The sequence below is a fragment of the Erythrolamprus reginae genome, chromosome 1, assembly GCF_031021105.1.
Source record: "Erythrolamprus reginae isolate rEryReg1 chromosome 1, rEryReg1.hap1, whole genome shotgun sequence".
NCBI classification, from domain to species: domain Eukaryota; kingdom Metazoa; phylum Chordata; class Lepidosauria; order Squamata; family Dipsadidae; genus Erythrolamprus; species Erythrolamprus reginae.
Window position 1 is genome coordinate 287,953,479 of NC_091950.1, and position 16,723 is coordinate 287,970,201.

Below are 16,723 nucleotides of genomic sequence, written 5' to 3' on the forward strand. Positions count from 1 at the left end.
TAATTTTGAACACTTTTTAAATTTTATATCTAGGAACCAAACATGTTTATATTCAAGGAATTATGACCTGGACAGGATTATATTACTCCCTGAAATCTCCTTCTAGTATCCAACAACCATAGATTTACTATTCTCAAGGAACTGGATATTTTCCCCAAGGGTCAGAAGTTGTTATTACAGTCTGGCGCACATTTGCCAAACATACAATTTAGGAGATTTGGAAATTATGCTCTGAAATTAACTAATAAGGATGTGGGGATGAATTTAATTTAAAGAAAACTTTTTCTACATGCTTAATGCTACAGAGTGAACTATGGATTTCTGTCCCAACTTCCTAATAATACAATAATTACCTGCAACGGAAAAGATTTCAAATAGAGAAAGATAGGTTATGTGTTTCTCTCTTCTACTCTGTTAATTTGTCACTGGTGGGGGTTTGGATTGCTCAATCTGCTTATTGCAGAAAATTTATTTCCATTAGTGGCAGGCTTGTGAATAATCACACTTAATTGTTGGAGTACGCATAAAAAGTGTTTTTGGTTTCAGGCATTTGGGGTTTATGAACCTAATACAATCTTGAAATTTTACTTCATATGCTACTGTTGATTATTGAATGTTGCTTTTGGCAATGTGAGCACAATTTTACATCAGAAAGAAATTGTTTCCTGTTGTACTCTCAGTGATAAAATATTGGTTTGTTTTATATATATATAATTGCATGTAGAATTATATTTAATTGTGCACATTTGTTGCCTATTCTTTGTTTTTACAACACTCAATGTCTTTTTGAATATTCTATTATAGTTCAAATACTTTGTTTATGATTACGGTATATCTTTTAATAGAATCTAGATATGAGATCCATTTTTTTCTTTGATTCCTGTACCAAAATGCTCCCTGTTCTGTGTAAGTCATGCCAGGAAATGATAGATAGATAGATAGATAGATAGATAGATAGATAGATAGATAGATAGATAGATAGATAGATAGAGATAGGAATAGAGATTTACTTATCAGGCTTACAGAAAGATTGAGATTCAGCAAAATCACACACTTTTCAACTCAAGGAAGTGTTCACTTATTCAAATTGCCTTTAAAATGTCAAAGTTCTATATTGAAATTGATTTGTAGGCATATACAACCAAAATAAAAAAACATAACAATAAAAATAATGTAAAAATGCTTAAAGAGAAGGCGAAATTATATACAGTGCAGCTGACAATACATTTTGAGGGATTACTTTGGCAGTTGCTTGGTACAGCTAAAGTATTGAGCCAAAAATAAAAGATTGGAAGAGAAAAATCATGTGATTTAATTGAAATATTTATTTTATTTACATCCAATTTTAATTATTTTACAAGTAATTCAAGGTGGTGAACATATCCAACATACTTTTCTCCTCCTCTTTTCTCCACAAAAACCCTGTGAGTTGAGTTGGACCGAGAGAGACAGAGAGACAGAGAGACAGAGAGAGACAGACAGAGAGAGAGAGAAAGAGAGAGAGAGAGATTGGCCCAAAGTGAAACCCAGCCGGCTTTCATTAAGGTGGAATTTGAACCCACACTTTCCTGCTTCTAATCTGATGCCAACAGTTTGAAGAATACCAGAATCTAAGTATCTTCTCTGCTCCTGTTCAGTTATCATGGGCATGATAGGCAAACTCTCCGTCCCACTCCCAAATTAGTAGAAGAACATGTCATCTCCAATTTGCTTTATGTAGACATGAGAGAAGAGAAACTTGGTGAGGGAGTTGAGTGGCATTCTCTCCCCCATTTTCATTTTCTTATTGTACATATAATCCAGACCTGGGCAAGATATGGCCCTGGGGCCGGATGTGGCCTACCCACTGTCTATGACCAGCCCACGGAAGTCGGTCCAACCTGTGCGCACGCAGATGTGTGCGAAGGCAAAAGCCCAAAGCTGTGCAGCACTTCCAGAAGCCACACGCCATTTCCAAAAGCCGCGCGGTGGAGTCGGATGGCCTCACCACCTGCACGCAGAAGCAAAAAGTGAAAAAGCGGCAGTCGCATCATGCCTGTTGCTCGGCTGACGGCGCTGACGACACCAGAGCTCTTGACTCACCCTCTCCACCTTTCCCATAAGTCGATTAACCTTGACTTTGGGAATTTGCGGCGGAGCCTCTCCCACCCCCAGTGGGGGGAAATCAGGTTGGGGAGCAGGGAGAGAATTGTAAGCCTGAGAATGAAGGGAAGGAAGGAGGAAGGGAAGGAAGGAAGGAGAGAAGGGAAGGAGGGAGGGAAGGGAGGAAGTAAGGAATGAGAAATGGTATTACTCTGGAAATATAAAACTATTAAATATGAATCTCTCCCCTTTTATGGAAAACAAACAAGTTCCTTGATAGATAAAAATAAAAGTAGAAAGAAACTAGACAATTTTAGGATTTTAAAAAAATAATAATAATCAAGTAGCATTATATGAATTGAATGAATTATTAACTTAAAATTGGATAAAGGAACTTTCCAGGATCATAATGTTTCATAATTTGGAATTATAGAGAAGTGATAATGACCAAATAATTTCAGCTTTTTTCATTTAGCATCTGTCATCATCATATGTATACTATGTACAGTAGTCCCTCACCTATCGCTGGTGTTACGTTCCAGACCTGACCGCAATGGGTGAAATCCGCGATGGGGAATTTATCGACTGATAGTACTTATTTAAGTATTTATATTGTAATTGTTTGGTAAGTTTTCATTGTTTTAAGTGTTTATAAACCCTTCCCACACAGTATTTATTTTAGATACAATATTTAAATACAGTATTTACAATTTTAGAATTTTTTTTTTTTAAAAAAAACCTGCCGATCGAGTTCGGCGGGCTGTTTAAATCTGCCGATCGACTTCCTCAGAAACCCGCGATGAAGTGAAGCCGCAGTAGGTGAAGCGCGGTATAGCGAGGGACTACTGTACCAGGGGTGGGCAATTAATTTATAAATATAATATAATATAATATAATATAATATAATATAATATAATATAATATAATATAATATAATATAATATAATATAATATAATATAATATAATATAATATAATATAATATAATATAATATAATATAATATAATATAATATAATATAATATAATATAATATAATATAATATAATATAATATAATATAAAACTTTTCTAGATAAGAACCAGGTGTTCATGATATAAAATATAATATATAATTATATATATTATATAATATATAATATAATATATAATTATAATTTATAATTATAATATAATTAACTCACTTCTATCCAATAATATATAGTATTGGGTAGAACTGAATTAATTATATTCGTCCGGTCCTCTAAAAGCATCCTCTAAAAGCAATTTCTCATGCGGCCCTATGGAAAACTAATTGCCCATCCCTGATCTAGTCTAATCCTCCAGGCTAATCTTCAGGTACAGCTTTTGGGAGCTTGCAGTTTGTACAAACAAACAAGGATGAAACAAGGAAGATTTACATATGAATTTGGCTGGGAATTTTGTGGAAGAGGTTCCAAACAATGCAGGCAACAAAAGAAACAATATTTATCTTTCTGCTCATGCTCCAAAACTGACTCCAAAGCAAGTTCGTTTCCTTGATGAAAGTGAAAGGGACAAGAGAGTTCTTACACTGAAATGCATTGACACTGTCATGACCAAGCCACACCCAGCAAACCACACCCACAGAACTAACAGAAAACTTTGGCCAAGTCTTCTAGCATTCAACCTGACTGCTTCTTGCTTCCTTGCTCTATGTATATGAAGGAGGAGAGTAGGAGTGAGTGGGAATGGCGTGGAAGGGCAAGTCAGTGGTACAATTTACCAGTTCTCCAAACTGTGCTTAATCGCCGGCACTACTTCTATAGAACCTGTCTGATCTATCTATCTATCTATCTATCTATCTATCTATCTATCTATCTATCTATCTATCTATCTATCTATCTATCTATCTATGTCTATCATCTATCTATCTATCTATCTATCTATCTATCTATCTATCTATCTATCTATCTATCTATCTATCTATCTATCTATCTATCTATCATCTATCTATCTTTGTCCATCTGTCTGCCTGTCTATCTCAGGAAAAAAACTGAAAGTGGGTGTTTCGATATGCTCTAATTTTCAGTCTCAGTGCATTTCTAATGTTTAACCTACCAAATCAAACTTTCAACTTGAGTCTACTGTATCTGAAAGAACAGTTCTTACCCGAAGCATTATTCATTCCAGAAACTAGCATCTGAAGCCCCACTCTGGGTTATTTTCTACACCAAGGTATGTTGTTTGCCCTTGAGCAGTCCATTAATAAATATATTTTATTGCAGTTTTAATGTCAGACAAAGACAGTTTTATTCTCCCAGGCTGTTGAATATCTTAATATTTTAATAACTGTATTATGCTGTAATGGAACCTATTAATTAATTTTGTTCCTTCTGTTTTACTAAGACTTCTTTTTTATTCTTACTATTTGCATGACTGTATTTGGATGAAATTTTTAGACTGTGACTTCAAACTTGTTTCTAAGCAAAATATTTTGCTTTGAATGGTAGCATACATAACTTTAAAAAATATTAATTCTAAGACAGGACTCATCCCTATACCTTACTAACGGAATGTCCTTTAATTCAACTAAACCTCAAATGGAGGTCTTTAGCTGTTTGTCTTTAGCTGTTCTAGGCATAAACTGGTCTTCCAATTCAGGTCTTCCATATAAACAATCTATGACTCTTCATTGATGATGATGATGATGACCACAAGGGCTGGATCTACTCAACTCCTATCGACTGTTGTAGGTTGTTCTGGTCATGCTGTGAGATTATACACTTCGTATCTCCTACATAATTCAGAAAACACCATTTCGTCTCCCTTCTAATTAGGGTTTGCCTGCACTTCTATTTCCCTCTATTTCTTATTCACTCTGGGCTCAGATTAAATTGACAAGAATTTTGTCTATGTCTGTTTTGACAGGTCTAAGACACAGATCCTTTGGAGGATGGAAACCCCTTGCTAATGAATGTCGCTTAGTCTATTTTGAGCCCAAATCTAGCACTCTCTTGAAAGAATAATGAATCCATGTTGAACAGTCGAAATGACCATTCAGTGGACCAATAGAGAAGATGAATTGAGATGGAAGTGCCCCAATCTATCAGATAAATTCTGTTATGCTGAAGTCAAGATATGACTTGATAAAAATACACAAAACACCAGAGATTGCCTTTTAGATTATGCATTTATTCAGCTGAACAAAAATTGTCCTTCTAACATAGAGGACTTTTCACAGTCCTGCAAATGCCCAGAGATAAGGGTGCCATCTGTACATACACACCTTCTAGGCTGTCCCCAGAATTGGGGTCAACAGTTCCCTCTGCCTTCATCCAATATTGCTCCACTCCTCTGATTTGATAGTCAGAGCATTTCAGACAGTAGGTCTGAAAAATACGGTAGGTAAATGTCTGTGTATCTCCGTGCATCTCTCATTATGTGACTGTTAGAGAATCAAGACAATAAATAAGGGTGATTAGCAGATCTGAGATTAGAATTATCTGACCACAGAGACAAAACATATGAAAATAAAAACAGTCCTTTCTTAATGGACTTTGCCACTGCTTTGCCTCCACTGAATGAAACACACTTGGCAGTTTCTGTATGGTTGATAAACCACTTTCATGGCTGTATCCTTTTAGGAGTTTCCAGGGTTTGAAAAAAAATGTAAGTAATCTCCATTTCTGATTTATCAACTGATAGCACCTAGAAGTTTTTTACCCAAGGGACAAATTCAAAACATTACTACAAGATAATATTGCTTTTTGTCAACTAAAATGTTTTAGTGAATTGCAAACTATAATCCAGAAGCATTTGCTAGATACTTTGGTATCATTTGCAAGTTGCCTCTTATGGTTTAAGATGAAAACTGCTTTCAAAAGAGGAACTTAGTGTTTTAATACTTGATTAAAAAAAAACCTGAGATGAGAGTCCTATTTCTTTATCTGCCCTTATTTCAAGACAGGAATCCAATACAGTGTATCGGTTTTACATTGTAAAATGTAATTTACAGTGCAATGATTATTAACAATTTGTTCTTTATTTCATATGAGAAGGAAAGCTTATGAAATATCATGTGAGCCAAATTAAGTAAAAACTATCAGCATTTTTAAAGACAACTCAATGCTATTATTATAGTCTTCCAATTCACTAGATGGTAGGATATTTCAAGGAAGCACTTTTTGTTGAAAAATTCCTCTGGGTAATTTTCTATTTTCTTTGTCTCTTATCCACTTCCAGTAAATTGCTATGTCCAGAACAGAGCAAGTGGCCACGTGTCACTCAACTCAGGTAGTAAAATTACAGTCTGAATTTTATTTAATAAATATTAGTAAAATTTAAAAGATTTAACAGGCAAATCTGGGACAAGTGCAGGTAAACAAAGAAGAAGGAATACAGACAGAAGGGAAGAATTCATAATATCATTTTTTAAAAATATATTTAAATGTGTTGCACTTTCCAAAGCCACTAGAAATAATGTTGAGGGTCATTAGTATGGAGTAGCTTTTGTTTCCTTCAGCTTTCACCTCTTTGTGTACATAATAGAATCAAAAGACATAGAAAGTATGACACCCCTTTTTTTCTACTCCATGAAGGAATAATTTGATGGATGGAGAAGATGTATCCAACACTTGTTTGTCTTTAGAAAAACATCACTAGAGTTTTGTTGGAGCTTTAATGATAGTTACACAGTTTTGAGCATAATAGAGACCCAATTAACTTATTTAACAAAGTCCATCTACTGTTTAAAGAGACACAAGAAGTACCCTTTTGTTCTAAAAACCTTATTAATCTGAAGAGTCCAACACAAGGAAAAGAGATGTAGGGAATGGACAATGTTCCTTTACTTTCTTAAAAATGTTAAAATCTGAGCAGGACAATGAAATATTTCAAACGGCAGCACCATAAACTAAAATCATGGATAGCAGAGGTGGGATTCATCAGGTTCTGACCAGTTTTGGAGAACTGGTAGCAGAAATTTTGAATAGTTTGGAGAACCCAGTAAATACCACCTCTGACTGGCCTCACCCCCAACCATTCCCTTTGTTATATTCTGAAGACATTGTGAAGTTTTCACTTCTGTCCAACTGTTCTATCCCAGGCCTACGCAGATTGAAAACAAAGGAGGAGTCCGCATGTTGATATTTCAAATCAATCTTTTTTAAATAGAAAGCATCATTTATAAAAGCCAAATTCAGGCATGCGAGTTCATCTTGGCAGGTTCTCAGTGAGAGGAGTTAAAATATAACAGTCCAGCAGCTAGGCCGCTGCCAAAGATCAAAGCTAATTGCGAATTCCTTTATGAGATAAGGAGTCTCAAATTTCACTGACTTACAATTACAGCTTTCCAGCATCTCCCTAGATAGGGCACGTTTACTCCAAGAATTTTAGCAGGAAAATAACAGTTGGCTAACATAAACTGGCTGAAACCTCAAACATCATCTGACTCCATTACAAAACGTTGAAACTCAACCCCAAATTTCCCATCCACCACCTTTAAATACCTATGGGGAGTGGTCAACAATTCCCTAGAGTTAACAAACTACACACTACTTCCTTTTCTCATACAAGTATTGTCTTTTCCTTAGTCTTCTAAAGCAGGCATGAGCAAAAGTCAGACCCTACTGTCATTGGCATATTTGCCATCTCTGGTGGTCCTTCAGGTTCATCCAGGTCTATTTCTTCCTCACTCTCACTCTCTGCATCATCTGGCAAAAATACTGTGCTAGGGTATCAAGATGGTCCTGGCTCATCTTCCTCAGAATCTATCATTACCAGACTTGTTCAGGGACCACTCACAACACTGACAGGGAAGTAAAGTAAGAAAATTCTGATTAGTTCCCTGCCGGATTGGTTCCCTATTTAAACCCCCTGTCTTTGTATATGGTGCTGGAAGTTACTACTTGTAACCTAATAAAGAACTGAAGTCATTCCACCAGTCTCCTATCTCTTCAGTATCAGAAATTAACACTCTGCCTCTTGAGTCCCAGCTGATTGGGAGGAAATGGGGATTTTTCAGTAACCTTCTCCTGTAGTGGGGAGGGTATGGAGATTTTGCAATACCCTTCCCCTGGAGTGGAGAGGGAATGGAGATTTTACAGTATCCTTCCCTTGCCACACCCTCCAAGCCATGTCCACCAAGCCACAGAACATGTAGTAAAAAAAATGAATCTCACCACTGATGGATAGCCTATAAAGTTTGGATGGAATTTAGTGTAGGTGGTATCATCAGTTTTCATTTCACGTCCTCCCCCATCCCCATGCTGTTCAGGTCTTCTGATATTGCCCTCCTCACAGCAAGGCAAACTCAGTGCCTTAATTTTCAGGCTGTGCAAAATGTTAGAAACTCAGAATCTCAATTACAAAACAAAACAAGATAAGATTTACAATAGAGGTAGATTAATCAGCTTTGCTCAAGCTCATAAGAACAATTGGTTGTGTACAGGATACAAGGGATTGTTAAGAAATTTATGTGCAAAGGATAAAAATTAAGCCCCTAAGCAGCTCAACTTGATCTCTGGAAAAACTGGTGGTAAAATACAGGTTGGCAATAAAATGAATGAACACAGTGGTGTAGTTCAGATAGCAAGAAAGCAAACACACACACACACACAGAGGGAGAAGGGGAAGGGAGGGAAGGAGGGAAAGAGAGAGGGAGAGAGGGAGGGAGGAAAAGAGAGAGGGAGAGGGGAGGGATGGGGGAGAAGGAGAGAGAGAGAGAGAGAACATAGCCCAAAGGTTTGCCAAGAACAAGAGAACAAGACCAAAAACATCACTGCAGCCCATTTTCATTTGTGATTAATCCAGGTAAATGATAGTATCTATTAGAGCTAGTCTCAGTGTGTTCTGTAGGCAGAGTTGGGATCTGTTTTCTGTACCACAGTTTATTGTATGTATCTTCCAAAATCATATTCAGTACGATGCTGTCCAATGTTGTCTATGTTTAGCAATTGAAAATAGTTTACTCTGGCAATCATAGGCATATACCAGTGGTAGGGTTTAAATAATTTAACTAGTTCTCTGTCCTAATGACCAGTTGGGTAGGTGTGGCTGGGTGGTCATGTGATGGGGCGGGTGTGGCCAACTCAATGCCTGCAACTCATTTCTCCCCTCTCCTCCTGTCCTAGCCAATCGTTGTCATCCTCAGCTTGCCTCAACCATCCTTTCCTTGACTTGCTACCACAATTGAGCCCCAAATTTATGTTGCTAAGTGAGAAATGTATTAAATGTATTAAGTGAATTTTGCTCCATTTAACGACTTTTCTTGCCACTTTTGTTAAGTGAATCACTGCAGTTGTTAAGTTAGTAATACAGTTGTTAACTGAATTTTCAGAAGGTTGCAAAAGGGGATCACATGATGGCAGTCTACAACCATCATAAATGTGAGATAGTTGTCAACTCTTGTTCATAAAGTGAAACCCTTTAGCAGAGAGATCATTTACACTTTACACAAAGTGGGTAGGCATACTTAGGCTACCAAATGGGGAGCTAAAGAAACAAATTAACAAAGTATATAAGGGGGACCCAGGTTTAAATCTCTGCCCTCCCAAACTGCTCAGGATCACAATAAAATAAGTACATGCCACGGATGCATAAATAAGCTGGAGTGGCGCAGCAGGTAGAGTGCTGTACTGCAGGCCACAGAAGCTGACTGTAGATCTGCAGGCCAGTGGTTCAAATCTCATCACCGGCTCAAGGTTGATTCAGCCTTCCATCCTTCTGAGGTGGGTAACATGAGGACCCAGATTGTGGGGGCAATATGGTGGCTCTGTTAAGAAGTGCTATTGCTAACATGTTGTAAGCAGCCCTGAGTCTAAGGAGAAGGGCGGCATAAAAATTGAATGAATGAATGAATGAACGAATGAACGAACGAACGAACGAACGAACGAACGAATGAACGAACGAACGAATGAACAAACAAACAAACAAACAAACAAAAAACCTGGGGTAAGGTTACTAAGCCTTATTATCATGAGAGAAAACTATAATGAATTGGAGGAAGGATCCACATCCCTACCCCCCCCTTTTAAAAAAATGCTAACATGTTTTTCCCAAAATAAGACCCTGTGTTATATTTTTTGAACCCTGACATAAGTGTTTGGCCTTATTGCCATGCACTAAAGTATTATTTCCAAATGTAAGCCAATCCAAATAAATCTGCTTACAATTGACTGATGGTGATTTTGTGGTCGCAACCCCTCCTCCCCGTCCCCCCTCCTCCTGTTTCCCCTCCTCCTTTGGATTTGCCACACTTTGGAAAGAAGAGAAATTCCTTGTCATTTTGAAGCATATAAGATAAAATATTTCTCTCATCATCTTTCTTAAAGTAGACAGCTTTCTAGTGCTTTAAGCAATAATGGAAATTCAACAGTAGATCATTTTATTCATCAATTTCTATTGCTCTAATTCTATTTCTTTCTAAGGTACTTTCTTTAAAGCCGGTTTAAAAATTTAAATGTTAAATATGTTTCTTTTAATGTAAACTTTAATATGAATTTTACATAATATGACATTTATCAGCAATTTATCTAACGGGATGCATTTTGAAGTATTTTAATTTAAATTTAATATGAATTGTTAAGATTCTAATGTTCTCTTATTACATTCAAATTTTGTATGCAATTTTTAAAAATTAAATAACTTTAAATTAAAGAACACAACTTTTAGGGAACTGCACATGTCAATGGAGAACTTAGCAAGCATCAACTTATCCACTGATTTCAAAATATGAAATTTTATTTCCTATATTGGTAGTAACAAAATTGTCTTTAAATAAATGAAAGAGGAGGAGAGAAGAAGACAGCAAGAGAGCGTTCTGTGCTTATTTTACTGTTTATTCAATTCTATACTCTCTTTTGAAAAGGCCCTGAAATGCCTCCCATGAATTTCATAAAAGAAGAATGAAGCATACAAAATGTTTAGATAAGTTATTTCCCCCCTTTCGTTAAAGCATAAAATATTCAGTTTTATTTTTGAATATCAGCTAGCTTTCCAAAGACACATGAAACCAGGCTATCAGAAGTTAATGTTATACACATTCTAGAAATGCTTCTAGTGAGCACATTTTGTTCTGCCTCTGCTATGGACCAGAGAAAACGTAGGATACAAACAGTTTGTTCAAACCTATAGAGTGGTACCTCATGATACAAACCCCTCGAGATACGAACCCCTCGAGATACGAACCTGAGGTTCGGAAATTTTTTGCCCCTTGTTACGAACTTTTTCCGGCTTACGAACCCACTGCAGATCGCAAAATGGTGCTCCGCTGGGTGCCGCCGCCTGGCTGTCACCTTTTAAAACAGCCGGGGGGCTTCTCGGCATTCACCCGAACCCACGAAAGTTCAGGTTCGGGAGTACGCTGAGAAGCCCCCCGGCTGTTTTAAAAGGTGACAGATGGGGGGGCGGCGCCCACGGAGCGCCATTTTGTGATTTTTCCCCCCTTGCATGCATTAATTGCTTTTACATTGTTTCCTATGGGAAACTTTGTTTCGTCTTACAAACTTTTCACCTTACAAACCACCTTCCGGCACCAATTAAGTTCGTAAGACGAGGTATTACTGTATTTAATTGATTAACTAGCCACTACTAATAAATTGGCTTAGTAGTATTCACACACAAATAAAGCTGTTAAGTATATGGCATTAACAGCTGGCATAAGTCCATTAAGTCATAAAGCAAAGATAAGTAATTAGTCCTGAATATCGCAGGAAGCTTATAGAAATTGGCAAGATGCCTAGAATCAATTCACAAAACAGAAACCCAAACAGAGGTTTTCCAAACAAGAAGCACATGATCAAACAAACTATGAAACAAGTTGTTTCCTGCAGAATTTTTTCCGTCTTCATCATTCCTTAAGTAGGCTTGGGGATTGGCCAATTAGCCCCAAGCCTACTCCTGGGGAGACTTCCTTCTGAGTACCCTTTCCTGCCTTTTGGCAGCTCTACATGCTCATGCATTGAGAATAGGCTCCTCCTCTTCTTCCTCATCACTGCAGTGAGATGCTGGAGGTTCCAAAGGCCCTGGCTTAACTTCTGGCACCAAATCCTTGCCAGCCTCCTTATTGTTTGACTCAGTGACAGCTGCACAGGCTGCTTGTGGATCACCTCATCCACCTCTTGAATGGGATCCACTACCAACTGCATGGTTTAATCTCCACTTGCAATAATCTGATAAGAAATTCTAGAAGTTGTATCTCTCAATAACATAAAAATAGCTCTGCTGGATCAGACCATCTTAATCCAGCATTTATGAGGAACAGTAGCCAGTTACATGACTTTGGGCTACTCAAAAGTAGGAAGCAGAGACACATCCCCCCCATCCCCCACAACATACAGTGATACCTTGTTTTACGAACTTAATTCGTTCTGTGACCAGGTTCATAAGAGGAAAAGTGCATAAGACTAAGCAATTTTCCCCATAGGAATCAATGTAAAAGCAAATAATGCATGCAACCCCATCCCAAAAGTCACCCCTTTTGCCTTGCGCCGCTGGGAATCCCTGCCTCCAGACTTCCATTGCTAGCCAAAGCACAGGGATTCCCCTGAGGCTCCCCTTGCTGGGAAACCCCACTTCTGTACTTCCGTTGTCAACAGAAGTGCTGGGATTCCCCTGAGGCTCCCCTCGCTGAGATTCAAAGCAGCACTGGCAAAAATGAAGGGACAATCTTGTTCATCAAGAAAATTTCACAATCCTGTTCATCAAGAATTTTTTTTAGTGATGACACTGATAATAGGGTCCTTCCAAAAATGAAATTGTATCCATCTGCTTATCCACCTGCCTATTCTTTGTTTACTTTGGGCTTCTATTGAAAGATTCAACTTTGCTCTCTTCATCAATTCCAAATCTACTAAAGAAAACTGGGGGTTCTCCAGTATAGATTTCGGAGAGGGGCGGCATACAAATCCAAATAATAAATAAATAAATAAATAAATAGATTTGGAACACAATGAGTTGAAATGGGGGAAAGATGAAAGAGGTTTTCCACTGACTGAGCAATAGCCTTTAACAATGTTAAATGTGGCCTAATATCCCTATCAAATTTTACAGCAATGGTTCTCTTCAACTTTTGCAGCAGAAATCTATGAGTGTTAAGATACCTTAAAGATTAAGAGGTTTACTGTGGTCTAAATTTATGCTACAATCAAGCTGTTAATCTTCCAAGGGGCTGGAATACTCTTCATTGTTTTACAATAAGTTTGAAGAATCATTCACAGCCCATTGGGGAAGGAATTTAGCACTATAATATCGCCGGCTCGACTTACCGGCCACGGCGCTTTTGCGGAAGGGCCGGGCAGACACCGGACTCTTCCATGGCGGCCGCCATCTTTGTTTTCGGCCGAAATCTCGCGAGACGAGATTTCGGCCGGGAAAGCCAGGCCCACGTGGCCTGGAATGACGTGGGGACCGGGCGGGGCTTGCTGGCCCTATTTAAGGGCTGCAGGCCCTGGGCCAAGCCTGTTCGCCCGGACCCAGTCGTAGGAGCAGACACTTGGCTGTCTGCTCCTGGAGCCTTTCGGCGGCCGCGTGGAGGCGGCCGTCGCTTTGGAGGCCTCGTTGGAGGCTGGAGGTGGCCTGCTCGTCACGGGCAGCAGGCTCGGCCCATCCGAGGCTGGCGGTCTGCCCGTCGGCCGAAGAAGTTCAGCAACGGGCTTGCGGACGTGTGAGGCCTCCCACCCCCACCCAGATGAAAGGCGGCCGCGTGTTGCGGTCGCCATTTTGAGAGCCTCATCGGAGGCTCGGGGGAATGGTTTGGGGGCTTCGGGTCTGGCGGGAAGGCCAGGCCTGGTGCCGTTTGGCTGTTGCCCCCCCCCTTTCTGGGGGGGGATCTTTCTGGCAGCCCCCTTGGGGATGTGGGGGGCTCGGGCGGAGGGCTCGCGTGTGCGGCCCCTCCCGTCTCGCGGCCCCCAAAAAACAGGACATAAAGGAAATAAAAATAAACATCAATGAATAAAAAATAAAAAAGGCCCCTTGGGGACGTGGGGGGCTCGGGCGGAGGGCTCGCGTGTGCGGCCCCTCCCGTCTCGCAGCCCCCAAGAAACAAGACATAAAGGAAATAAAAATAAATAAACATCAATGAATAGGAAATAAGAAAGGCCCCTTGGGGACGTGGGGGGCTCGGGCGGAGGGCTCGCGTGTGCGGCCCCTCCCGTTGCGTGGCCCCCGAAAAACAAGAAAAATAAATAAACATAAAATAAATAAAAGTAAATAAAAATGGAGGACAGTTGGGCCCGTGGCAGCTTCCTGCTGCTGCGCTGCCTGTTTGGGCAGGGGCCTTTTGCTGCCCTCTTGGGGGCCCTGGTGGCCCCGGTTCCTTCATGTGTAAAACAAGAATCACGGGTACACAAGATTATATTAATAATAAGGGGACTGATGATGGTTCTATTATTTCACATATTTCTATGGAACCATGGACATAATGGCAAGAGAGACCCATTGGTCCCTCTGGTCTGCCCTTGTTCTGTTCTGTATTTTATCTTGGGATGGATATATGTTTATCCCAGGCATGTTTGAATTCTGTTGCGGTGGATTCATCTACCGGGCCGGCTGGAAGTTTGTTCCAAGCCTTGGCATTTCAGTGAAATCATGGACAAACTTCAGTGCAGTTATGGTCCAACTTAATTATTTAAATATTGTTGCCACTCGGTCCCAGTTTCTTGGGGTTTTTGTTTCGGGGGGGGGGGACACCTGTACCCAGGTTTGCCCCCCCCCCCGGCTCCTAGTGCAGGAACACAGGCCCCTGGGGCTGCTTTTGCCAGGGCCTGGTGAGTCGGGGGCGGGGGGGTTCTGACCCCGCCAACCCAGGCTGTAGGGCCTTCGCCTCTTTTGACGGCTTACCCGTCGGGGCCAGGGAGATTGGACATGGGGGCCACCACGGTGTGGGACCCGTTCTTTGCATGTCATGGGTTTACTGCAGAGGGGCTTGTTTCCCCCCTTTTGTATGTGCAGCCATGCGTGTGGGACGGCGGGGCTCCCATGCCGCTTCAATGTGCCCCTGCCCCTAAAAGGGGACGGTTAGGAGGGGAGGGGGTCCAGGGTACAAACCCCACCTACTGGGGGGAAAGCTGGGCCCTGCCCAATTAATTTATAAAACAACAACAACAACAACATTGGGGTTGGTTGAGGGACGACCACCCTCGCTCGAGAGCGGCCGCTCTCTTGCTAGGTTTCTCCAAGGGATTCAGGATCCCTTACATGGGTTCGAGCAAGCCTTTGGGTTCAACAACCACAGGTTGGTTGTGGGGCATGACGGCATTGTTCGGTCCGGAATAGCATAAGAGGTGGACATGGGGACGGGCCTTGGGCCCTTCCCGGAGCCGCCCTTCCCGAATCTTGGGGTCTCCCCATTGGGGGGTCCCCTGCAAGGTGGGTGATGAATTTAGGTGATTCACCACTTGTCTTTTCTTAAAAGGAGTCAGGGAAGGATTTCGTTCCTGACGAACTTTATTTAGTCCGGCTCGCATCCTTTGATGCGGTCGTGGCTATGGTAAGGCAGTGTGGGGTTGGAGCCCTTATGGATAAATGCGACATTAAGTCAGCATCCCGGCTCTTCCCCATGCACCCGGTCGGCTTCGGGCTTTTGGGCTTCCATTTCATGGGTGTTTTTATGTGGTCGGGGTTTTACCCACGGGTGGCTCCGTCTCATGCTCTCTTTTGGGCGAGCTCGAGCACCTTATTGGAGTGGGCGCTCAGGAGGCGCAGCGGTCTGGGCTCGGCGTTCACTACCTCGAGGGTTTCTTGGTGGCGGGGACTACGCGGGCAGAGCACTGCTTTGCTCTGCTGCGGGTCTTCAAAGCCCTTTGGCTCTGTTGGGGGTGCCTTAGCCCCTGCGGGGACCGAGGGCCCCGCCACCGGGATTACCTTCCTCGGTATTGAATTGGACTCAGAGGTGCAATCTTCTAGATTGCCCCTGGACGAGTTGACTATAATTAGGGATAACCCGGGTACGGTTCTGGGCTGCGGGAAGGTCACCCTTTGGCAGCTCCAGAAACTAGTTGGGATACTTAATTTTGCCCGCCGGGTCGTGGTGCCGGGCAGGGTTTTTTCTAGGTGGTTATATGCTGCGATGAGGGGGCTCCGTTTGCCCCACCATCGTACCCGCTTATGTGCAGGAGTCAGGGCTGACCTCTGCGTGTGGCGGGAGTTCTTAGAAAGTTTTAAGACCTGTGTTAGGTGCAGGGTGTTAGGTGACCAGCGGTGCTGGTCTGCGTGGCCTCCAGAATGGAGGGCCTCTGCAGTGGTTAAGGATTTGACCTTTTTTGGGAGCTCTTCCCCTTGATAGTGGCCCTAGAGCTTTGGGGTGAGCAGTCTAGGGCAAGACTGTGCATTTTGGTGCGACAGCCTTGTGGTTGTCCATGTTGTGAACGCCCTGTCCTCTAAGAGTGACAGGGTCATGCGGCTTTTCCGCCATTTTGTGCACAGGTCCTTGTCCCTGAACACATTGTTTGTGTCTTGGCATGTCCCCGGGTTGAATAACGGGGTTGCTGACGCCTTGTCCCGGGGTCAGTTGTCCCGGTTTCGGACCCTGGCCCCGTGGGCACGTGTGTCGCCAGAGGTTTTCCTGTCCTTTGGAGCCTGGGTGGGCTCCTGGGCAGTGGAGAGTAGGGGCTTGCTGGGCTACGGCACTCTCGGGAGTGTCTGGCACTCTGGGGGGCTTAGCAGCAGGCAGGTGAAGAGTTTGGGG